General features: G+C 40.3%; 1 long non-coding RNA gene across 2 annotated transcripts in view; it reads left to right on the top strand.

Annotated features, from left to right (window-relative positions):
* Positions 1–250: 250 nt before the first annotated feature.
* The window catches only part of LOC309633965, a 38,109-nt gene continuing 11,891 nt past the window's right edge, over positions 251–26,468 (top strand). Inside the window, exons 1-2 of one of the 2 annotated variants that reach the window (XR_014247795.1) lie at positions 251–4,374; positions 6,218–6,366. This is a non-coding gene — a long non-coding RNA (uncharacterized lncRNA). Of the gene's footprint in view, positions 6,367–26,468 lie in introns of both variants that reach the window. The other variant, XR_014247794.1, reaches the window with a different exon arrangement.

Genomic DNA, 26,468 nt, shown 5'->3' on the forward strand with positions numbered 1-26,468 from the left:
AAAGCTGTATTCTGTCAATAACTAAAGTAGTGGAGCAGGGATGTGGGTGTGTTTGCCTAGCACCCCATCCAAGGGGACAGACCCCCTCTCCAAGGCCTTGCCACCTCACAGATGGGGAATCTTTCCTCCATCCTGCTGGCTTGCAGAGCTATCATCCTTGCCTCTCGTCACTGTATATGGAAAATAAAAGGATTTATTCCTGTACATCTTTGAGCTTTCTTGAGGGGAGAGGGGGGTGGTTGTTAGAAGTTACTAGTTGTAATAAGTCGTTTTATTTCTTGTGTGCCCATCTCTATCTTTAAGTCGCCTGAAACCTTCAGTCTGGGAGAATCAATGTCTAATTGCATAATTTTTATTTCACATAACATGTGAACGTGTTCCATGGAGATTTCACCGAACTCCTATTAGGGAGGAGTAAGCAACAGTAAAATTGCCAGTAAATTTTGGAGCACAATCCTAGGTAAAAATGCTTACCAAGACAAAAATCATTGCAAAAATCATTTTTCTTTGTGAGGAAAAAAAGTTAGACAAGCACAACATGGTCCAAACATTTATTCGATGATTCCAAAGGCATTTCTACTCTGCTCAGGACTTGGTGAGATGCTGCCACATTCCTTATCCTGGATGTTTCTTAGTTAGAGGCCACCCCCGGGGAGAGTCAATGTGGGGTCCTGGTTGTAGATTGTGTTTCCAAAGAAGGCTGCAGCAATATCTCGCATCCCCTTTGCCCTTTCGCAGTGTGACTGTGCCACCCTTCCCTCAAGGGGTAGAGTCCAGTCCTTCCCTTTGTATCTCAGCAGGCTCTGGACAGACTCTGACCTCGATGATGCAGAAGTGTAACTGCCAAGACTGATCTCAGAAAGACAGCAGTGAGTGGTGGCATGAAGCAAGATCTTAATCCCCTGCCCAGGAATGGAACCTGGGTAGCCTGGATGAAAACCAGGAATCCTAGCCTCCACACTCCCTGGGCTCTTGCCCCCAGTGGAAAATGCATTTCTCACGGAGGCAAAACTGTAGAAACAGGTACAAAGTTTATTATTAGAGACACAGCACAACAACAAGTGGGAGAGCACACAGAGAAACAGTTTAGTTAAGATAGAAGCAAGGCAGAGATGCACACCCAGAGAGGAAGAGTGTGGGAGTCCTCCCTAATGAGGAGGAGCACAGTAAAAATGGATTATAGAGGCCTTAGCATCACATATTACGGGGTGGTGCCCCCTCCTCTTTGACCCCCAAGGAGCCTTCCTGCACATGTACGACGTCTCCCTTGCCCCAAGGATGGGAAATGTATGACCTCTTGATCTTTTAACAGGGTTTAGCCCCTCTCTGTCCCTGCCATCAAAGTGTCCAATGTCCTATTATCTACCCTATTCCTGTTGTTGTTTCTTATATCAAAGTGCCGATCTCGAAATATAGACAGGAGTCGGGTCATAAATAAGTAGTCTGGAGCCTGTTTGTCTCTTGCCTCAGGAAATGTAAACAGGGTGCTGGTAATGAATATCCGGCCTGGAGCCCATCTTCTTCTCACCCCAGGAACAGGAGGCCGGTTCTAAATGCCTAGCCTGGAGCCCATCTATCTGCTGCCTCAAGGTGGGACCACGGGAAAGCTGGGCTCCTCTGCCTCCCTCCCTGAGCACCATATAAAGAGCAACGTGGAGAGAGCGATCCAGCCAGCCCCCAGGCTTCAGCCACCACAGGGCCAGGTTCTCAAGTGCCAGCTGCAGGGGTCCCAGCCCCTCACCGATTTGCTCACCAACACAGCGTGGAGCAGGACTACCCACCTGAACACCGCCCTGGCTCCTGACCCTGCAGAATTTTGCACAAATAAAATGATGGTTGTGATTTGAAGCCACCAAGTCTCTGGGTGTTTTGTCACCCAGTGCAACAGCCAGCAACCAGGAGGTGAACAGTGTCAGGGGAATGCAGGCACAGCAGGCGGTGAAGCATGAACAGTTGGGTCAAGGGCATCTTTTGCTATCACAGGCCCACACCCCAGAGGGGCCTGGAAGCAGTTACTGCACAGAAGGCAGCCGGGAGTTCATATCCTAAGACCCCAGCCATAGAAGCTGGCTTCTAAAATAGGCAGAGACACTGTGAACAGAACTGAGGCCTAAGGTCAGAGATGCCAGGAGACACAGATTCAACCCCACAGTGTTGGAAGAAAGGGACTTGTAAGACCCTACATAGGATCAGAATATGTCTTAGCAACTGAGTCATGGATCTGTCTGCAGATGGGAGAGAAAAGGCCCACCTCCTATCCATCAATGAAATACATTGAGGGGCTGGAAATAAACCCTCACATTATGGTCAAATGATTCTGGTAAAAGTTCCAAGAGCATTCAATGGGGAAAGAATAGCCTCTTTGACAAACAGTACTGGGACAACTGGACATTCACATGCAATAAAATAAGTTGGACCCAAACACTGCATGCAAAAATTAACTCAAAATGATTCATAGACCTAAATATAAGAGCTGAAACTATTACACTCTTAGAAGAAAATATAGGAAGAATTCTTCATGACTTTGTTTTAGGCAATAGTTTCTTAGATATGACACCACAAAAGAAACAAGAGAAAAAATAGATGAATTAGACCACATCAAAATTAAAAACTTTTGTGCTATACATAATATCATCAAATAAGGGAAAAGACAACTCAGAAAATGGGAGAAAATTTAATCAAATTATATATCTGATAACAGACTTGTATCTAGAACAGACAATGAACTCCTACAACTCAATAAGAAAAAGACAAATAACCTAATTTAAAACTAGCCACAGGATTTGACTAGGCATTTCTCCAAGGACATAGTCAACAAGCTCATGCAAAGATGTTCAACATCATTAGTCATTAGGGAACTGCCAATCAAAACCACAGTGAGAACACTTCACTCACACTCACCAGAGTGGATACAATCAAAAGGACAGAACAAATGCTAGCAAGAATGTAGAGAAATTGGTAATCTCATATGGTGCTTGTGGAAATGTAAAATAGTGCCTAAGGCTGGGTTGGGGGGATTAGGTGGGAGAATGGGGATTGAATGCTGATAGGTATGAAGTTTCTTTTGGGGGTGTGGGGGAACTAAAAATGTTCTAAAATTAGATTGCAGTCATGGTTGAACAACTCTACGACTATACTAGAAACATTGAATTATATACTTTAAATGGATGAATTGTATGGTAAAGGGTAGGAGAACATGCCACCCAAAATATGCCACTTTGACATAGGGATTCTTTTAAGCTGAAGGCAATTGAGAAGCAGCAGATGCAAGAAAAGTTCTCTGCCCTCCCATTTGCCTAAAAAGACATCAATCTGTAAAGGCGCCCCCATCCTCCTTTCTCTAGCAGGAAGGACGGAAGTTAATCACCTGACCACACTAGACCCAGATCAGCCCTGAGACACAGCAGAGGAATCTGCTTTGCAAGTAGCTCTTATCTTCCATCAATTTCCCCATGTATTTACCTTCCCACAATTTGTGGTCCCTAGAAACTCAAAGTCCTTTCCTTCATCTTGTCACCTCTCTAAAAATTTATTATTGTTCTGTAGAGATGCAACATAAGCCCAGGTTACACCTTGGAGTTACTCATTTCTGAGTGTTCCTGCCTGTATGAACTTCTCTCTTTCTCTTGTTAATCTATCTTTTGTTAGTCTAATTTACAGAGTCCCAGTCAATCAACCTAAAATTAGTTTTTCCTCTCCTAAAGGTATGTGAAGTTTATTGTCAGGGACTGGAAAACTTCCCTCTCTACCCCTCTTGAGTTCTTGTGCCTGGATTCATAATGAAATTGACACAAGACAGAATAACAGGAGAAAAACAAACAAATTTTAATTTGTGCACACAGAGTCTCATAGAAATGGAATCTAAGAAGTGACCAAAGCAGGCAGCTTATATACTTTTTAGACAAAGAAACAATAAATTTGCGAGGAATTGTCAGGACAAAGAAATTTAGGCTTTGGGTGCTTAATTAGTGAAGAATCTGGAGTTTGGGCTTGGGGTAGTAAAGTAAATAAGGTTTGTTTATACAGGCTTCTTGGCCTGAATTTCATATCTCTAGTGATAAGGGTGTCCTTCTACCTCCAGATGCAGGGAGTGTATCTTTCATATGAGAGATTAATTTCCTGCTTTCAGGGAGACAGAAAGGAGAGTCAGTGTGTCCCTCTTGCATAGGCTGTTTCTTAAGTAACTTTAATTCAAAATAATCAATTTGCCATTGACACATATCTTGGGACAGCCTAAATATCTCAGTAAAGCAGCTACAAAACCAAATAACCAGGCCCCTCTATGAGAGAGGAGATGAAAGAAGCTGGCAACTGGAATCAATTCAGATCTCCCCCTGCCTCCTAGTTAACAAGGGCCAGAATCCTACGGCAAAGGTAAGACATGTCAGTTACCTGGTATAGTTAGTAGATAAAATGCAGGACCTAAGAAAATGGTTTTAATATAGTAAAGGAAATGAAGGATTTACATTAAATTGTTTAATAACATGCTTTTTTTGTTAAGTATTTTATCTATTAAATGCTTCAATAAATTGACCACACAATAATGAGAGGGAAGACATGTAGGTATAATCATAGGTTGCCTGAGGGTCTAGGAATTTAGTAAATGTGTGGCGGAGAAAAACATATCTAAATTCAAATTAGAAAAGTCAGTGTGAACTCCCAGAAACATTTCCCCTGTTAAGAAAAATTGTCTCAACATCCACCACAGTGTCTCTGCCCACCATCATTTCTCATGTGCACCCCAAACATCCACCCTTTGGTTACCAATTCTATTCTCCCCTAAAAGGCATCTTGGAGAATAGCTGAGAACTGTCTCAAGGCTGAGAAAACTCACAGTGGGCCTGGTATACCTGTCGTTGCCAGGAAGCTAAGAAGCTTTCAAGGATGTCAATAGGATGCTAAAGGGACAAAGGACTAGCTTTTAGGGACTCCCAGTGACTACCCTGTGATGCCTTGAATATCAAAAATCTTTTCCCTTTAACTGAGAGAAATTAAATTATAAAAGGCTGTATATAAGCAAACCAGAAGCTTGTAAGCATACTGTACTATCAAACCTTTTGGTTTTTCCAATCAGCTAGGTCTAGAAATGTAAGCTGGCCAACTTTCCTCCCCTGCTTATGACTTAAAGAAGAAAAAGTTCAAAGAAATCTATTTTAACTCCTCTGCTACCTCTGTGAATGTAGCTGCAGCGTCAGAGGGCTGGCCCACCTTGGCAAGTACAGACAGGCTGTTCCCTTCACATAAACAAACATGTGGTCTAGACCTACTTACACTGTTTGTGTAAGCCCTTGCTGAAGCTAAATTTGGTCAGTGGTGTTATCTTTGTAGAGCAAAGGACAGTCTCTGGTGGTCACTCATTAGATGCCTCTGTGACCTTCAGAAAACTCAGAATGGTCATCATTATAAAAAGGACTGTTGGGACTTCCCTGGTGGCGCAGTGGTTAAGAACCCGCCTGCCAATGCAGGAGACACGGGTTCGAGTGCTGGTCCGGGAAGATCCCACATGCCGTGGAGAAACTAAGCCCGTGCGCCACAACTACTGAGCCCGTGTGCCACAACTACTGAATCCCATGTGCTCTAGAGCCTGTGCTCCGCAACAGGAGAAGCCACCGCAATGAGAAGCCCGCGCAACACAATGAAGAGTAGCCCCTGCTCGCTGCAACTAGAGAAAGCCGCACACAGCAACCAAAAATAAATTAAAAATTAAAAAAAAAAAAAAGGACTGTTGGCCAATATTAGTATTGGCTCAACCTGGATTGGATTCAATTCCTGTGGCCAGGAGACAGCCCTTGCTTTTGTTCCTCCACAGCCAGCAGCATCTGGGACTCCCCTTGCTTCCAGGAACAAATGAAAGAGGCAGAGTGTGCAGTGAAGGTCTGTGTCTTGCCCACTTCTCCCTCTGAGCCACTATTTCTCCTCCCAGGAAACTGTCCTGCAGTCGCACAGTGTAGAATATGGGTGTGTGTGCCTAAACATTTTTCCGGCTGGATGAGACCACGTCCCTAGAGCGCAGGCTTTCTTTACAACTCTGGTGAAAGGAAAAACATTTCTGAAGTCAGTCACTCATCTCATCCTTCCCTTCTCTACCTCTTGCCATGAATGTCATCCCTCCTGGCCCCTGATACTCTATTCCAATGTTAGATAGTATGATTGTAAATTATTGTAGTATCACGTTGCATTATTTAATTAGTTCATTTTTGTTGTACGTATTTTGCAGGGTAATGTCATGGGTCTACTGTTTCAAAATACGCTCAAACGACCAGACTGTAGAAAGAAAAAAGGAAAAGCACCAGCTTCTGCTTACTCATCTAGGTTCCCAGTGATTGCCAGGACAGTGTTACCAGCTCACAGAAGCAACATAAGCAGGTGAGACGGTTGGGTGTGGGGAAGGATCTCTCTGATGTAACCACCCCAGTCCCAGACATCCTGTGTGTACCCACCTTCTAATACAAGCCAACGATGCACCTGCCTGTGCCTAATTGTGGTGGAGATTGACCAGGGGCATTTGTTAGCATGTGAGGTGAAATAAAAATGGAAATTTCTCATATTAGTTCACCTTGAAAACAATTGATTGAAGGAAAACTGTGAAAACAAGGAAGCTTTATTAGAGAGCTTGGGGAATTCTGTACATAAGGAATACCCTTTTTTAAAAAAAACATTTATTTATTTTATTTATTTATTTTTGGCCGCATCGTGTCTTTGTTGCTGCGCGTGGGCTCTCCCTAGTTGCGGCCAGCGGGGGCCACTCTTCACTGCGGTGCGTGGGCTTCTCATTGCGGTGGCCTCTCTTGTTGCGGAGCACGGGCTCTAGGCATGCAGGCTTCAGCAGCTGTGGCTCGCGGGCTCTAGAGCACAGGCTCAGTAGTTGTGGCGCACGGACCCAGTTGCTCTGCGGCATGTGGGATCCTCCCGGACAGGGCTCGAACCCGTGTCCCCTGCATTGGCAGGCGGATTCCCAACCACTGCGCCACCAGGGAAGTCCAAGGAATACCCTTTTAAAGTGTCCTTTGGGGTATGGTTTTCACGCTTTCTCGATACATTTTCCTGTGGCCTATTATAATTCATCCACATTGAGGTAAGGGGTGGGGGGCTGTGGAAAGCTGTGCTCAAAAAGCCCTTGCTAGTCCTTGCTTTTCAAATTCTGGGGGCTGCCTGAGATGTGTTGGGCGGAACCTGCCTCCCTCTGCTCAGTGGGGCTCCCTGCCAGCCTTGCAGTCATGTCACAGGGAGGCGGAAGCCCACCCCCAGACCCCTTAGCATCCAACACTTGATAAGAGGTGATGCACCTCCCGCTTCCAAGAACGGCTCACAGAGCCAGGCTGGAGACGGTGTGGCTGTGACAGTCAGCAGTGTAACGCTGGCCTCAGGGAAGAGTCGCCAGCGTGTCCTAAGGCAAGACCATCAAGCATGTTTTGGTGCCCCCAAACTATGTCCTGTATGGACTTCAGAATTTGACCCTCAGATCAATCAAGGAGTTGATTACCAGTTGAGTATTGGTTGAGTAGTCAACGTTCCTTGAGTACTAATTAATTGTTTACCCTGCTTTAGGCTTCTCCAGAGCTCTTTTCTCCACCCATGGTGCAGTCACTTGATTATTTGTTTATTGGTAAATTGTCCCCCCTGCAACTTGTTTTCCCCCACTTCTAAGCACTATGTTTCCCAGCAACTAGAATAGTACCTGGTGCATAGTAGGGCCCCAGTTAATTTTTTTTTGAATGAATGAATGAGGCACACTGCAATGCCCCTGTTCTCACAGTAGGTGAGGAGATAAAATCCATATCCACAAATACGGAGTTGGACATACAGCATGCATATAACATCTTTAGGCCACATGTGAACAGGTCAAGGGGGAATTATAAGGATAAGTGCTGTAAGGACTTGTAAAGATGGCGGTTTCGTTGTGGGCTTCAGTAGAGAGGGAGGGGTAACTACTCTCAAAATGTAAACTCTCGGACAAAATAATTTTACTGCCAGAGAAAGCAAAAGAATAATTGTTTCTAGAGCAGAGGTCTGTCTTGGCTCTTCCATGAATTACCTATGGGCCTTAGCATGTCCCTAAAACTTCTGGGACTTCGAACATAGAGCGGAGTCTAGATGGTCCAGCAGCTCTTTCAATGCCAACTTTTCCTGATCACTATCGATGCCCAATTTTTATGGCTTGAGCATGTGTTATAAAAATGAAGGGAAGGCAACTTCCCTGAGCCTGTCTTACTTGCTTCAAAGGCCATCTGAACCAAATTTCTAGTGTCGATGCAGAGCTGATTCCCCCCCCGGTCCTGTCTCCCCTCACTGCAGCTTGTCTTCCCACTGCTAACCTTTCACTTAAAACTTTGCCTCCTGGAAGCCCCCCTCCAGTGTGAGCAGGCCATGCTCCCCCACCTCTGATTCTTCCTGAGGCCTTGCCTCCTTGCAGGATCTTCGTGTCCTGGCTGCCATTCTCCCACACACTCCTGGGGAGGCAGGCGATCTCCTTTCCTCTCTGCCATTGTGGAAAGAGCATCCTCCTTTGCCAGCTCTGTCCCCCGGCAATAGCAGCTTCTCCTGTCCCTGACTGCACTCTTCTACATGATGATGATAGTAGCTCGTGGACAGTGTGGCAGGCACTGTTCCAAGGGCATTTCATGTACTAAGTCATTCACTCTCCAACACAACTACGTACAAGGTAAGGATTACTACCATGATCCCCATTTTACAAATGAGGACACTGAGGCCCAGAACAGTCAAGTAACTTGTCTAAGGGGACCCTATTAATAACTGATAGAGCCAGGATTAAAATTTAAGCCATCTGGATCTAGAGTCCATGGATGCTGTGAAATCCAGCAGTTGGGTGATGAAATTAGTGTAGGGAGTTGTGACCAGCATTTATTTTTAGATGAAATAGAACAGAACAGAAAGAATAGAATAGAATAGAATAGAATAGAATAGAATAGAATAGAATAGAATAGAACAGAGATTAGTAAATAGCAGAATTATTTTTGCAAAACTCTTGTTTTATTTCAGTCATGCACGTGTATTTGAGTGCACACTGTATTTCATTTTTTTTTTTTTTTAAGTTCGAAAATCATTGCAATGTCCTGTGGCTTCTTCCTGACCTCATTAAAACTGTGACATGTGACTCTAAGTACCTCTCTCCACTTTGACTTCTGCCAACATCTGGATGATTTCATGGTTCACGGGTCCATCCAGTAGCTAGTCCTTATAGTTCCTTAACTCCAGATATATTCATCTCCATTTCAATTCATTTAGCTGGTTCCATAGCTAAATCCTGGGGCTGATCAGTTCTTAGGAATTGCTGCACTCATGAAACTGTAAACTCTCAAGTTTACTCTTCAGATAGACCCCTAGCCTTTCATATTCTTTGCACTGTGTCTTAGTTCATGCAGGCTGCTATAATGGAATACCATAGACTGGGCAGCTTATTAAAAACAGGAATTTCTCACAGTTCTGGAAACTGGAAGTCCAAGATCAAGGTGCTGGCAGATTTGGTGTCTGGTGAGGGCCCACTTCCTGGTTCCTAGACAGACGTCTTCACACAGAATCCTCACATGGTGGAAGGGGAGAGGGAGCTCTCTGAGGTCTCTTTTATAAGAGCACCAATCCCATTCGTGAGGGCTCCATCCTCATGACCTAATCACCTCCCAAAGGTCCTACTTCCTAATATCATCATGTTGGGATTAGGATTTCAACATACGAATTTTGGGGGGAGGACACAGACACTCAGTCCATAATACCCTGCCATGTCCCCAGCCCTGATTTGGAGCTCACATGTCCCTTGACTCTTCCTCTTTGTCCTTCCATGCTGTCTGTGTCCTCTTGTCCCTGTCTTTTGTTCCTTTCCTTACCTCACTGATCACCCAAGATCCTATGATTGATGACATCAACTTCTTTTCCATCTGTATCCACCACGCCCTCACCTCCTTATCCTTCTATGTTCTCCTAACACTGAATCAGTCTGCAGCTGACCCTTCACTCAGATGCATACACCGAGGAGTATAACCAAGCAAATAGTGGCACTCAAATGAGGGTCACCATTTTTACTGGTCTATTAGTGCCCCTCAGCATCTTGCATTTGACCTGGGTCCTACCTGACAGAGAAAATAAGCCCCATCAGCTCTCCATCCCACACTTGCTGACACATTGCAATTCTCTTTCGTTTTAAAATGACCTCAGATCCAAGATTCATCCTCCATCTGTGCTCTCAGCCCCACAGCTTCATCCTTGCTCCATCTTCCTTTCCTTATATTTTTAACCTCCTGCTCTCTACTAGTTATTTCCTCTCAGCCTATGAACATTTTCACATCTTTTTCATTAAAACGGCCCCCACCCAATTTTGCAGCTGCCATCCAATGCCCAACCCCTCTCCATCACATTGCAATGAACACACAAACACACACACACACACAATTCATTCAGTCTCCATTTCCTTTTCTCCCATTCATTCCTCAGCCCCCTGATACTGGGCCTTTGCCCCTACAACTCCATGGAAACTGTTCTTGTCAAGGTTACCAATGATTTCTGTCAGGGAGAAATAAATTTTTGCCTACCCTTCTAGTTTCTTCTGGCTGGTCTAAGAATTAAATTGACATGAGACAGATTAACAGGAGAAAATCAAACAAAAGTTTAATAACATGTATCCATAGGAGAGACCCAGGAAAATTGAGTAACTTGCCAAAGTGGCTGAAGCCCTCACCTAATTACCGTCTTCAGCTAGAGACAAAAGAGGATGTTGGGGTAGTAGTTTGGGACTTCAAAGGGGAGGAAGGCAATTCAGAAATAGAAAAGCAAATGTTTGGTAAACAAATGTTTGCTGGGCCCTGCGGAGACAGTGGAACACAGAGTGAATTCTGACCTCCAGACCCTGCCTAGAGTTCCTCTCACTACACCTGGCCCAAATTCTGTGCAGATATCTCTGGTGACAGCTCTATTCTGGGGACTCGCTCTCTATCTAAATTCTTTAAGGCAGTTAGGGGGAAGGTCAAAGTTTCTTCCTGAGTATTTTGGGCCTTGATTGTTTTTAGCTCAAAATAATCAGCATGCTAAAGAGACATTTTGGGGTGGCAAGTTTTGCTCCCCTACACTTCCTTGTAGTCAAGTCCATAAAAACTTTTCTGTCCATATATCTTTCATTCTATCTGAGCATTTGGATTTGTCTATCACTGCCATTGTCTTGGATCTTTCTTCCTCTCTGACTTCTGTCAGTCTACTCTTCCTGTTTTCTTCCTCACATTTTGATCATCTTTCTTCATCATTAGTTTCCTGCTGTTGAGAGTTAGTTTTAGATTATAGGGAAGAGCCCATGTGAATTGAATTGACCAAAAGTTAACTCTTCTCCATAAAAATATCATCCAAAAAATTTTTTTGGACTAGACAAGCTGATTCTAAAATTTATATGAAAAATGAACAAACAAGAATAGCCAATGGAAGAAAATCTTAAAAAAAGGGAGGACAATTAGGTGAAAATAATGGTGCAACCAGATATTAAAACATATTATAAAGCCTCAGTAATGACAACAGCATGGTAGCAGAACATGAATAGACAGATCAGTGGATCAGAATAGGAAATCTGGAACCAAATAGAAATATACATGGGAATTCTATTTATGATAAGGAGAGAGCCTAACCAATGGGGTAAGGACAGACTACTCCCAAATTTTTAGCATCCCTTTTTCTGTATTTTCTGTCTCATCCTGTATTTTTGTCTCCTTTCTTTGGTCTATAAATACACTTGTGTCTCTCATTAAATATCAGAAAACAAACAACCCTCCCTCCCTTCCTGTATCATCTTAGTTAACCACTATTTCTCTTATACTTTGCAGCCAAGTTCTCTTTAAAGAATAGTTTTTTACACACTGTCTCTGCTCCTTCCCTTTGAAAAAATATTTTAAAATCTTACATTGGTTTATTTTTAGTTATGAAGTAAGATAATACATAAGACTATGTATCTTAATAACTTGAAATATGAAAAGAAAATGGTTGTAATTAATATTTATTATCTCAAGAGTGGAATTACAAGGATATTTTATGGTCTAAATCTGCACTATCCAGTACAATAGTCACTAGCCACATGTGGCAATTGATCCTTTGAATGTGGCTACTCTGAGCTGAGATGTGCTATAAGATACACATTGGATTTTGAAGTTTTAGTGAAAAAAGAGAATGTAAAATAACTCTTTACTAATCTTTTCTATTGATTACATATTGAATCAATAACATTTCAATATATTATTTTTTTTGAATTTTATTTATTTTTTCATACAGCAGGGTCTTATTAGTTATCCATTTTATACATATTAGTGTATATATGTCAATCCCAATCTCGCAATTCATACCACCACCACCACCACCACCCCCGCCACTTTCCCCCCTTGGTGTCCATATGTTTGTTCTCTACATCTGTGTCTCTATTTCTGCCCTGCAAACTGGTTCATCTGTATCATTTTTCTAGGTTCCACATATATGTGTTAATATATGGTATTTGTTTTTCTCTTTCTGACTTACTTCACTCTGTATGACAGTCTCTAGATCCATCCACATCTCTACAAATGACCGAATTTCGTTCCTTTTAATGGCTGAGTAATATTCCATTGTATATATGTACCACATCTTCTCTATCCATTCATCTGTTGATGGGCATTTAGGTTGCTTCCATGACCTGGCTATTGTAAATAGTGCTGCAATGAACATTGGGGTGCATGTGTCTTTTTGAGTTATGATTTTCTCTGGGTATATGCCCAGTAGTGGGATTGCTGGGTCGTATGGTAATTCTATTTTTAGTATTTTAAGGAACCTCCATAATGTTCTCCACAGTGGCTGTATCAATTTACATTCCCACCAACAGTGCAAGAGGGTTCCCTTTTCTCCACACCCTCTCCAGCATTTGTTGTTTGTAGATTTTCTGATGATGCCCATTCTAACTGGTGTGACGTGATACCTCATTGTAGTTTTGATTTGCGTTTCTCTAATAATTAGTGAAGTTGAGCAGCTTTTCATGTGCTTCTTGGCCATCTGTATGTCTTCTTTGGAGAAATGTCTATTTAGGTCTTCTGCCCACTTTTTGATTGGGTTCTTTGTTTTTTTAATATTGAGCTGCATGAGCTGTTTATATATTTTGGAGATTAATCCTTTGTCCATTGATTCATTTGCAAATATTTTCTCCCATTCTGAGGGTTGTCTTTTCGTCTTGTTTGTAGTTTCCTTTGTTTTGCAAAAGCTTTTAAGTTTCATTAGGTCCCATTTGTTTATTTTTGTTTTTATTTCCATTACTCTAGGAGGTGGATCAAAAAAGGTCTTGCTGTGATTTATGTCAAAGAGTGTTCTTCCTATGTTTTTCCTCTAAGAGTTTTATAGTTTACAGTCTTACATTTAGGTCTCTAATCCATTTTGAGTTTATTTTTGTGTATGGTGTTAGGGAGTGTTCTAATTTCATTCTTTTACATGTAGCTGTCCAGTTTTCCAAGCACCACTTATTGAAGAGACTGTCTTTTTCTCCATTGTGTATGCTTGCCTCCTTTGTCACAGATTAGTTGACTATAAGTGTGTGGTTTTATCTCTGGGCTTTTTATCCTGTTCCACTGATCTGTATTTCTGTTTTTGTGCCAGTACCATACTGTCTTGATTACTGTAGCTTCGTAGTACAGTCTGAAGTCAGGGAGTCTGATTCCTCCAGCTCTGTCTTTTTCCTTCAAGACTGCTTTGGCTATTCGGGGTCTTTTGTGTCTCCATACAAATTTTAAGGTTTTTTGTTCTAGTTCTGTAGAAAATACCACTGGTAATTTGATAGGGATTGCATTGAATCTGTAGATTGCTTTGGGTAGTATAGTCATTTTCACAATATTGATTCTTCCAATCCAAGAATACGGTATATCTCTTCATCTGTTTGTATCATCTTTAATTTCTTTCATCAGTGTCTTATAGTTTTCTGCATAGAGGTCTTTTGTCTCCCTAGGTAGGTTTACTCCTAAGTATTTTATTCTTTTTGTTGCAATGGTAAATGGGAGTGTTTCCATAATTTCTCTTTCAGATTTTTCATCATTTGTGTATAGGAATGCAAGAGATTTCTGTGCATTAATTTTGTATCCTTCAAATTTACCAAATTCATTGATTAGCTCTAGTAGTTTTCTGGTGGCATCTTTAGGATTCTCTATGTAGAATATCATGTCATCTGCAAACAATGACAGTTTTACTTCTTCTTTTCCAATTTGTATTCCTTTTGTTTCTTTTTATTCTCTGATTGCCGTGGCTAGAACTTCCAAAACTATGTTGAATAATAGTGGTGAGAGTGGACATCCTTGTCTTGTTCCTGATCTTAGAGGAAATGCTTTCAGTTTTTCACCATTCAGAATGATGTTTGCTGTGCGTTTGTCATATATGGCCTTCATTATGTTGAGGTAGGTTCCCTCTATGCTCACTTTCTGGAGAGTTTTTTTCATAAATTGGTGTTGAATTTTGTCAAAAGCTTTTTCTGCATCTATTGAGTTGATCATATGGTTTTTATTCTTCAATTTGTTAATATGGTGTATCACATTGATTGATTTGCGTATATTGAAGAATCCTTGAATCCTTTGGATAAATCCCACTTGTCATGGTGTATGATCCTTTTAATGTGTTGTTGGATTCTGTTTGCTAGTATTTTGTTGAGGATTTTTGCATGTATATTCATCAGTGATATTGGTCTGTAATTTTCTTTTTTTGCAGTATCTTTGTCTGGTTTTGGTATCAGGGTGATGGTGGCCTCATAGAATGAGTTTGGGAGTGTTCCTTCCTCTGCAATTTTTTGGAAGATTTGAGAAGGATGGGTGTTAGCTCTTCTCTAAATGTTTTATAGACTTCACCTGTGAAGCCATCTGGTCCTGGACTTTTGTTTGTTGGAAGATTTTTAATCACAGTTTCAATCTCATTACTCGTGATTGGTCTGTTCATATTTTCTATTTCTTCCTGTTTCAGTCTTGGAAGGTTATAGCTTTCTAAGAATTTGTCCATTTCTTCCAGGCTGTCCATTTTATTGGTATAGAGTTGCTTGTAGTAGTCTCTTAGGATGTTTTGTATTTCTGCAGTATCTGTTGTAACTTCTCCTTTTTCATATTTAATTTGTTGATTTGAGTCCTCTCCCTCTTTTTCTTGATGAGTCTGGCTAATGGCTTATCAATTTTGTTTATCTTCTCAAAGAACCAGCTTTTAGTTTTATTGATCTTTGCTACTGTTTTCTTTGTTTCTATTTCATTTATTTCTGCTCTGATCTTTATAGTTTCTTTCCTGCTACTAACTCTGGGTTTTGTTTGTTCTTCTTTCTCTAGTTCCTTTAGGTGTAAGGTTAGATTGTTTATTTGAGATTTTTCTTGTTTTTTGAGGTAGGCTTGTATTGCTATAAACTTCCCTCTTAGAACTGCTTTTGCTGCATCCCATAGGTTTTGGATCGTCATGTTTTCGTTGTCATTTGTCTCTAGGCATTTTTTGATTTCCTCTTTGATTTCTTCAGTGATCTCTTGGTTACTTAGTAACGTATTGTTTAGCCTCCATGTGTTTGTGTTTTTTACTATTTTTTCCCCTGTAATTGATTTCTAATCTCATAGCATTGTGGTCAGAAAAGATGCTTGATATGATTTCAATTTTCTTAAATTTACTGAGGCTTGATTTGTGACCCAAGATGTGATCTATCCTGGAGAATGTTCTGTGTTCACTTGAGAAGAAAGTGTAATCTGCAGTTTTTGGATGGAATGTCCTATAAATATCAATTAAATCTATCTGGTCTATTGTATCATTTAAAGCTTGTGTTTCCTTATTAATTTTCTGTTTGGATGATGTGTCCATTGGTGTAAGTGAGGTGTTAAAGTCCCCCACTATTACTGTGTTACAGTTGATTTCCTCTTTTATAGCTGTTAGCAGTTACCTTATGTATTGAGGTGTTCCTATGTTGGGTGCATACATATTTATAATTGTCATACCTTCTTCTTGGATTGATCCCTTGATCATTATGTAGTGTCCTTCCTTGTCTCTTGTAACATTCTTTATTTTAAAGTCTATTTGATCTGATATGAGTATTGCTTCTCCAGCTTTCTTTTGATTTCCATTTGCATGGAATATCTTTTTCCATCCCCTCACTTTCAGTCTGTATGTGTCCCCAGGTCTGAAATGCATCTCTTGTAGACAGCATATATATGGATTTTGTTTTTGTATCCATTCAGCGAGCCTGTGTCCTTTGGTTAGAGCATTTAATCCATTCATGTTTAAGGTAATTATTGATATGTATGTTCCTATGACCATTTTCTTAATTGTTTTGGGTTTGTTTTTGTAGATCCTTTTCTTGTCTTGTGTTTCCCACTTAAAGAAGTTCCTTTAACATTTGTTGTAAAGCTGGTTTGGTGGTGCTGAATTCTCTTAACTTTTGCTTGTCTGTAAAGCTTTTGATTTCTCCTTCGAATCTGAATGAGATCCTTGCTGAGTAGAGTAATCTTGGTTGTAGTTTCTTCCCTTTCATCACTTTAAATATGTTATGCCACTCCCTTCTGGCTTGTAGAGTTTCTGCTGAGGAATCAGCTGTTAACTTTATGGGAGTTCCCTTGTATGTTATTTGTCGCTTTCCCCTTGTTGCTTTTAATAATTTTTCTTTATGTTTAATTTTTGCCAATTTGATTACTATGTGTCTCAGTGTGTTTATCCTGCCTGGGACTCTCTGTGCTTCCTGGACTTGAGTGGCTATTTCCTTTCTCATGTTATGGAAGTTTTCGACTATAATCTCTTCAAATATCTTCTTGGTTCCTTTCTCTCTCTCTTCTCCTTCTCGGACCCCTATAATGCAATGGTTGTTGTGTTTAATGTTGTCCCGGAGGTCTCTTAGGCTGTCTTCATTTCTTTTCATTCTTTTTTCTTTATTCTGTTCCATGGCAGTGAATTCCACCATTCTGTCTTCCAGGTCACTTATCCGTTCTTATGCCACCATTATTCTGCTATTGATTCCTTCTAGTGTATTTTTCATTTCAGTTATTGTATTGTTCATCTCTGTTTGTTTGTTCTTTAGTTCTTCTAGTGTTTTTTCTTTAATTCTTCTAGGTCTTTGTTAAACATTTCTTGCATCTTCTTGATCTTTGCCTCCATTCTTTTTCAGAGGTCCTGGATCATCTTCACTATCATTATTCTGAATTCTTTTCCTGGAAGGTTTCCTATCTCCACTTCATTTAGTTGTTTTTCTGGGGTTTTATCTTGTTCCTTCGTCTGATATATAGCCCTCTGACTTTTCGTCTTGTCTGTCTTTCTGTGAATGTGGTTTTTGTTCGAACAGGCTGCAGGATTGTACTTCTTCTTGCTTCTGCTCTCTGCTCTCTGGTGCTGATATATTCTTTTAAATGAAAATTTATTAAAATAATTTCATATGTTTCTTTTTCTCTTTTTAAAGTGGCTGAAGGACTTCTCTGGTGGTCCAGTGGGTAAGACTCCATGCTCCCAATGCAGGGGGTCCGTGTTTGATCCCTGGTTGGGGAATTAGATCCCGCATGCATGCTGAAACTAAAGATCCCACATGCCACAAGTAAGACCCAGAGCAGCCAAAATAAATGATAAATAAATAATTAATAAAGTGGCTGCAAGAAATTTTTAAATTACATCTGTGGCTTGCATTTTACTTACTTACAGTGCACTATTTATGGTTTAAATAGTTTGTGTGTGGTTTGAATTTTCCAACAGTAAGAGTATATTATTTTCACATTCAAACTAAATGTTTTCATTTCTTACTGTTTTAGTGTGTTAAAAAAATATATATATAACATAAAATTTACCATCTTAGCCATTTTTTTTTTTTTTTTGGCTGCACCACCTGGCATGTAGGATCATAGTTTGCCGACTAGGGATCAAACTTGTGTCCCCTTCATTGAAATTGCAGAGTCTTAACCACTGGACTGCTAGGAAAGTCCCTCATCTTAGCCATTTTTAAGTGTACAGTACAGTAGTAACTATATGCACCTTGTTGTGCAACAGATCTCTAGAACTTTTCATCTTGCAAAACTGGAACTCTATACCCATTAAGAAACAACTCCCCACTCCTCCCTGTCCCCATTTGCTAGTAAGCACATTCTACTTTGTGTTTCTGTGTGTTTGACTATTTTAGATACCTCATATAAGTGGAATCACACAGTATTTGTCTTTTTGTGACTGGCTCATTTCATTCAGTATAATGTCCTCAAGATCCATCCATGTTCTAGCATGTGTCAGAATTTCCCTCTTTTTAAGGCTGAATAGTATTCCATTGTATGTATACACCACATTTGCTTTATCCATTCACCTGTCAATAGACATTTAGGTTGCTTCCACTTCTTGGCTATTGTGAATAATGCTGCAGTGAACATTCATGTGCAGATATCTCTTTGAGATTCTGTTTCCCAATCTTTTGGATATATACCCAGAAGTGGGAGGGGTGTTTCCATTTCTTAAACGTTTTTCTTCCCTTTCATTTCCTCTGTGACCCTCCATGCTCAGTGTCTGCCCTTTTTAATCATCTGAAATTGTCCTGGCAACGACCTCCCAAATCTTTGGAAATGTTGCCAATTCCAGTGGTCATGTTTCCACCTTATGTTACCTGACCTCTCTGTGGCATTTAGCACTGTTTACTACTTCCTTCAGGAAATTCCATGTTTCTTGGCCTTGCATCTACTTCCCCACCCACCATCTTCCTAGCCTCTTTTACTGGCTCCCACACCTCTGCCTGCCCTTAAAACTGATACAGCACAGAACTTTTCTCAAGCAAGCTTTTCAGCTCACACTTGGTGTCCCCCATTCCCCCACCACCACCTCATCCAGTCTTTTCTCAGAGGCTTCAAATCTATTTGCTCCTCAGACACCTAGAACTCCACATGTTCAACTCTGCCTGTCCTATCCCCCACCCCCTGCTAAGTCCACCGCCCTCACCTGCTCATTTCTGTGTGCTTTCTTTTCCTGACAAATACTGCCTCTACCGTGGTACTGATAATACCCAACAAGTTTCTGGGAGTGAACCAAGAAACCTCTTTCTCATGTCCACTTCTATTTGTTCCCTAGATGTTAACTCTACTTCTTAAATATCTCTCAAGTTAGTCCATTTTCTTTACCTCTACAGCCAGTGGTCTAATTCAGACCTCCATTCTCTTACCTATTGAGAATTCTCTTAACTGGCATCTGAGGGTGTTTTTTACACCTAATATCATTATGTGAATAAAATACAGGAGTCATACAAAATCTCCCATGTAATTTTTAAGGTAACAACCTGAGCAAGGCTTTCTAGAATTCTCATGTAAACGCAATTCAGTAAGTATTTTCCCAGCACCTACTTTATGCCTTGCATCAGGCTAGACCCAGGGAATGCCAAGATTAAAAAGACAGTTTCTTTCCTCAAGGACATCACAAGTTGATGGAACTGATGTCACAAACTGGCATATAAACACTTATAAAAACAAATGCATTTTATTGCCTTTCATACCAAGTGTAGTGGAACAATGCAAGAAGTAGTAAATACCCAATTCTCTCAAATTCATCCTCCATACTGGTGCCAGAGGATCTTTCTAGATCCCATCTCCTATAGGATAAAGGCTAAAATCCCTAACCTCACTAGCCAAGTCCCCCATGACCTGGATTTTCATCCCCTACTTTGTTCCTCTTGCCCCTGTTCACAAGGGCAAGAACATTCCAGGCTTTGTCATGTTTCCAGGCCTTTGTATTTGCTTTTCTGCCAAAAAAAGCCTTTCTCTTGTTTGTGGGTGTGTCTGGTGAATCACCTCCTCTATGAAATCTCCCCTGCCCTCTAAGTTTGGATGGTCACACTCCTTCTTTTGTTGTCACATAATACTGGAACCAGCTTCTATTAGAGCACCTGCCACAACCAAATGTGTTGATTCATTTATTTTATAACAGCTTTATTGAGAGTATTCACATACTATACAATTCACCCATTTAAAGTGTACAACTGAATTGACTTTTATTATATTCACAGAATTGTGCATCTATCACCACAATCAATTTTAAAACACTTTTATTACCTCAAAGAGAAATCACACATTTCTCAGCCATCACCCTTCAACCTCCCCTTTCCTCAATCTCCCTCACCCCAGGCAACCTCCAATCTCTGCTCTGTCTCTATAGATTTGCCTCTTCTAGACATTTTGTATAGGTGAAACCATATAATACATAGTCTTTTGTGACTGAATTATTTCTCTTAGCATAATGTCTCCAAGGTTCATCCATGTTGTAACATGTGTCAGAACTTCATTCCTCTTTATGGCTGAATACTATTCTATTGTAAGAATATCCCACATTTTGTTTATCCATTCATCAGGTGATGGACATTTGGGTTGTTTCCACTCTTTGGCTGCTGCTAGGAACATTTGTGTACAAGTTTTTGTGTAGACATATATTTTCATTTCTCGTGGGTATATACACCTAAGAGTGGAGTGCTGGATCATATGGTAACTCTATGTTTAGCTGTTTGAGGAACTTCAAGACTGTTTTCCACAGTAGCTGCATCATTTTGTAATTCTACCAGCAGTTTATGAGGGTTCAAATTTCTCCACATCCTTGACAACACTTATTATTATCTGTCTTTTTACTATAGTTATCCTAATAGGTGTAAAGTGATAGCTCATTGTGGTTTTGATTACATTTCCCTGATAGCTAATGATATTGAACATCTTGTCATGTGTTATTGGTCATCTATATAACTTCTCTGGAGAAACGTCTATTCAAATTCTTTCTCCTTTTCCTAATTAGGTTGCTTGTTTTATTGTCATTGAGTCATAGGAGTTCTTTACATATTCTGGGTATTAATCTCTTATCAGATATGTGATTTGCAAATATCTTCCCACATTCTGTGGGTTGTCTTTGTACTCTGTTGATAGTGTTCTTTGATGGGCAAAATTCTTAATTTTGACAGAGTCAATTTGTCTATTTTTTCTTTTGTTGGCTCCACTTGTGATGTCACATCAAAAAACCAAAATCATGAAGATGTTCTGCTATGTTTTCTTCTAAGAGTTTTATAGTTTCAGCTCTTATGTTTAGATCTTCAATCCACTTTGAGTTAATTTTTTATGTGGTAAGCCCTTTGCCTATTTCTAATTGAGTTATTTTTCTTTTTTATTATAAAGTTGTAAATCCATTTATTTTTATGCATTTATATATGCTAGTCTCCTCCTTTAGTTTGTGATTTCCTTGAGGCAGAGATGGTCCTCCCAATTTTGGCATCCTCAGGGCCCAACTTAATGTTAGGCATAAAATAGATGTTGAAAAATTATTTATTGAACTGAGCTTATACAATATTTCTGAATAGAACTACTCATGTTTTTACCTAGGAAAGTATATATGGCGGATTTTGCATTCCAAGTACTATTCATGGTTTGAAATCACGTACCATGTCTGCTTTTATTGCATTTTCTTGATGTTGTGCAGTTTCTTTTGCTGAGTGAGTTTCTGTTGCTGGTTCAGTTCAAGCCTAAATTCTGCTGGTTTCTTCCTTTTTCCTTAGAAGCCATTGATAGTCAATCCCCTTTTCTTTGCAATCTTCCTAAACCAGAATAAAGTGAGTAAGAGAGAATCCAATGCAGGTGAGGCCAACCCCAAGTGTACAGACAGGGTGACAGGCCCCATGACAACCTGGAATACATCTTATCTAATGGATAGCCTCTCCTGTGCCCACACATACCCAATGTTGCCTGGTCTTTTAAATTTGGATGTTTATGAGAAGTTGCCCAACTTTTAAGTGTTGGTAACTAATTTTTTTAAAAAAACATGATTTTTAAACATGTTTTAAACAGGAGGACAGCAGTTTGTATCTTTGATCTATATATATTTACTCAACTCGTGTTAAATTACTCACTGTAGCTTGGGTTCCAGTCTTTAAAGTCTATTAAATTTCTTCTGCCAAACAAAGTACTAATTCTGAAGCTTGCCTTAGCTTGTCATTACTTATTATTTATACCATGCTGAGTTAATCCCTGAATTTGACCAAACATAAATCATTGGATGCTTACCCTGAGGAATTTCTGTCTTCCCCTGCACTTCAGAGAATTACTAGATTAGACAAAGAAATCTCAGATGGGTTATTGAATGCAGAAAAATCAAACCTGCCCAAAGAAGCACTTCAAACAGATAGTCATGCCTTATACCATATGCCCTACTCTGAGGAAAATCATAACCTTTGACCTACTTCTCTCTGAACAAATATTCAATTACATGATTAATGAAATCAATGTTACAATTAAGTTGCTACATTTCTTTGAATGATTTCTAAAGCTGTTTAAAATTTTGCTGGTGGATAAATACCACTTGCAGTAAGTGCAAAAGTTGTCCTTGTTCAAGGAGTTCTGGTTCTCAGCTGAAAGTGCTCTGAACCATGGTAAGCCAGGAAGGAACTTAAAGCAACTGCTAAACAATTGTTTGTATTGTAGGGGAGGAAAGCTCTTCCCCTTTTCCCTTCCAGTGGCTAGTCTAGTAATTAAATTGACATAAGACAGAGTAACAGGAGAAAAACAAATTTAATTTTGTATGTTCGGGAGTCCATAAAAATATGGGACTCAAAGAAGTGACCAAAGCAGACTGCTTTTATACCTTTTAGACAAGGAAACAATAAATGTGTGAAGAATTGACAAAATGAAGAAGTTTGGGTTTGGAGTAGTAAATTAGTGAGGAAGTAACAGGTTTGTTTATACAGGTTTCTCGGCCCTAAGTTCCCTATCTTTGGTGATATGGGTGCCTTCTACCCTCCTAGTACAGGGAGGGGACTTTTCACAGGGGAGATTTATCTCCTGCTTTCATGGGGAAAAAGGAAGTTCGGAGTGTCCTTCTTGCAACAGCTGTTTCTCAAGTTCTTTCAATTCAAAATCATCAATATTCCGAAGTGGCATATCTTGGAATGACATATTCTGAACCCCTGCAATGATTAGAGGCTTCTCAAATATAATATACTGAGAAGCATACCCCTGAGTTTGCCCTTATTCTTGCCTTTCTCCTCTCCTCCATCTTAGTAAATGGCCATGCCATTCACCAGGTAATCAAACCAAAACATTTCTCTCCTTGCCCCAAACTTATACCTATCCATCAATATTCAAATGTCCCAAACATTTTGATGTGATAAATGTGTGCATTTGGAGCTAGCACTTGCCTCAGAGCCTTCAGGCTTCACCTGGGCTCATTGATCATCCTTGGGGCTTGGCTTTGGTGTGGGCTGGGAGCCACTTCTAGGCACTAGTAAGTTTATAAGTGAAGGCAAAAGGATAGGTGTAAATAAACACCAGACAGCAAACCCTGATAGAATGAACGATGCTGACGGATGGGTGCGCACAGAGAGCTCACAGCCCATTTCTGGAACACTGAACGAAGACTGAAGAGCGTTGATGGAGGAAATAGCAAAGGAAACCACAGCCCAGAGGAAACCACAGCTAGACTAGGAGATGCATCTGGAGGGGGGGGCAACAGACTGCTCTGCCTGTAGAATTTGGGACAGGCCCAGGGCTTGACACTTAGTGGCAGGAGAGAAGAATGGGGCTGAAAACCAAGCACTGTCTGAAGATCTGTGTACAGGAGGGTCAACATCCCCCTACCCCACCCCAGTCTGTGCACAGAGCTGCCAGGAACATCAGCCAGGCACTTACCCTGAGCCCAGAGAAAAGTGTCCAGTCAGGGAAGGACTTGGGCAGCTGGTGTGCAGACCCAGAGTGAAGACCACCTCCTGCTGGAATGCAGCTGTTGAGGGGAGGGGGGCAGAGTCTTATCTTAGCCTCAGGTGCTTCTCTGCCCACTCCTGCTGAGGAGTCCAAGGCAGCAGTCCCTGCTCCAGTCCCAGAGTTTTCGTCCACCTTTAGGGGCTCACTAGAGATTAGACAAAACTTGTAGCATGAAAGAAAGCAACCAGGATTCTAAAGAGAGAGAGAAAGGCAGAGACAGAAACTTATCTCGGAGGAAGCAGAGGGAATTCAGAGAACAAGAGAGTATAAAACAAAGAACATAACAGAATAAAACCTCTTTGATCAGCATCCTCAGAGAGATTTTAGAAAACATTGCATCCATAGAACAAGAGCATGGCACTATGAAAAATGAGCCATGTGAAAATACCCACAACAAAAGCCTCTGGAAATTAAAATTGTTTCACAAAACATAAAATAACAAATATGGATGGACAATAACATTTAGGACATTTCAGAGACTACAGTACAGAGAGAAAGAGGAGACAGAAAATATGACAGAAATAATAAGAGATATAGATGATTAAACCAGGATTAATCCAGATACAATGCCTAACTAGTAGGAAATCGAGAGAGAGAGAGACAGAGAGGGAGAGAAACAGAGGGGAAGAGAAGAAGGAGGAGGAAGAGGAGGAGAAGGAGGAAGAGGAGGAAAAGAAGAGGGGGAGGGAGAGAGAGAGAAAGAGAGGGAGAGAAGGAAAGAAAGAGAACATAAAATGTAGAGTAGAAAATTATCAAATAAATAGAGAAACTTTTCCAAGAGCTGAGGAAAGACACAATCTTGAGATTGAAAGAGGCTTTGAGAGTATACATTAATATACCATTTTGAAGAGTGACTTGACAGTAATTCCTGGGGTTGACTGTTCACACACCCAGTAATTTCCCTTTTGAGTCTGTCCTCTGGAGCAGAGCTTCCCGACCAGGTGCCCCAAGTTGAATGCAGATGTGTGGAGTTTGTATGTGTCCTCAGGTGTCCCCTGGTGGCTGAGCAGGGCCAGGGGCATTTAGGGCTGCTGGGATCAGCACCTCCTGCAGGAGCAGTGCCATCCTGTGCTGACTCCAATCTGCCACACCAGTAGTGCTGTGTCTGGTGAGTGATGTGACGTGGGAATGTTGGGAAGCATTTGTCTCAACACAGGACATATAAGCAGCTTATGCGGTGATGTTCGTGGAAGCAAAATAAATGGGAATAGACTAAATATCTATCAATGGATTAAAAAGTAGTGCATTTGCTGTGCAAACTATTATATATAGGATGGATAAACAACAAGGTCCTACTGTATAGCACAGGGAACTATATTCAATATCCTGTGATAAACCATAACGGAACAGAATATATATGTGTGTGTGTGTGTGTGTGTATGAATGATATCTGAATCACTTTGCTATACACCAGAAACTAACACATTGTAAATCAACTATACTTCAATAAAATAAATTTTTTTTATAAAAAGTAATGCATTGATCATACAATGAACATCACACAAAATAAAAACATGAACTGGACTACACATATCATCATGGATAAAGTCTGAAAACAAAATGTTGAATGAGAAAACAAGTTGCAAATCATTTATATAATGTCTACAATACCATTTATGTAAAATTTAAAAAAAAACAACAGTGGACTGTATGTTAAAAACAAGCTTTCTGAAACTGGAATCTATGAAAAGAATCTACAATATCAAAATTTAGAAGATCACCTGAGATAAAAGGAAAAAAATACATTTAAAGATTTATGATTTGGAAGCAAACATTTGATGTGTCCCTTCAAGAAAAAAAGAAAAGCAATGACTATAAAATACTAGATAAAATACACAACGGTAAGATAATAGCAAAGGAGAGGGGGAAAATGGTTGTGAAACAGGTAGAAATGAAAAAGAAGCAGGATGAAACAAGGAAAGAATGTGATGTGAAGGACAAGCTTGAGTCACAAGGCTAGAATGCAGCAAAAAACATTGAACTCTATGACTGAATCAATATCACACTTTTTAGAACTACTGTATGACCCAGCAATCCCACTTCTAGGCGTATACCCGGAGAAAACGATAATTCGGAAAGATACATCACTCCAATGTTCATTGCAGCACTATTTACAATAGCCAGGACATGGAAGCAACCTAAATGTCCATCAACAGAGGAATGGATAAAGAAGATGTGGTACATATATACAATGGAATATTACTCAGCCATAAAAAAGAACAAAATAATGCCATTTGCAGTGACACGGGTGGACACAGAGATTGTCATACTGAGTGAAGTAAGTCAGAGAGAGAAAGACAAATATATGATACTGCTTATATGTGGAATCTAAAAAAAGGGTACAAATGAACTTATTCATAAAACAGAAGTAGAATCACAGATGTAGAAAACAAACTTACGGTTACCAGGGGATAAGTGGGGGGAGGAGGGGTAAATTGGGAGGTTGGGATTGACATATACACACTACTATATATAAATAGATAAGTAATAAGAAACTACTGTATAGCACAGGGAACTCTACTCAGTACTCTGTATATGCCTATATGGGAAAAGAATCTAAAAATAAGAGTGGGTATATGTATATGTATCACTGATTCACTTTGCTGTACACCTCAAACTAACACAACATTGTAAATCAACTATACTCCAATAAAATTTTTTTAAATCACACTTTTAGTTAATATAACTTTAAAAAAATATATTTATTTATTTATTTAGGCTGCACTGGATCTTAGTTGCGGCACACGGGATCTTTAGTTGTGGCATGTGGGATCTTTTAGTTGTGGCATGCATACT

This window comes from Balaenoptera borealis, assembly GCF_965194805.1.
Source record: "Balaenoptera borealis genome assembly, chromosome: 8".
NCBI classification, from domain to species: domain Eukaryota; kingdom Metazoa; phylum Chordata; class Mammalia; order Artiodactyla; family Balaenopteridae; genus Balaenoptera; species Balaenoptera borealis.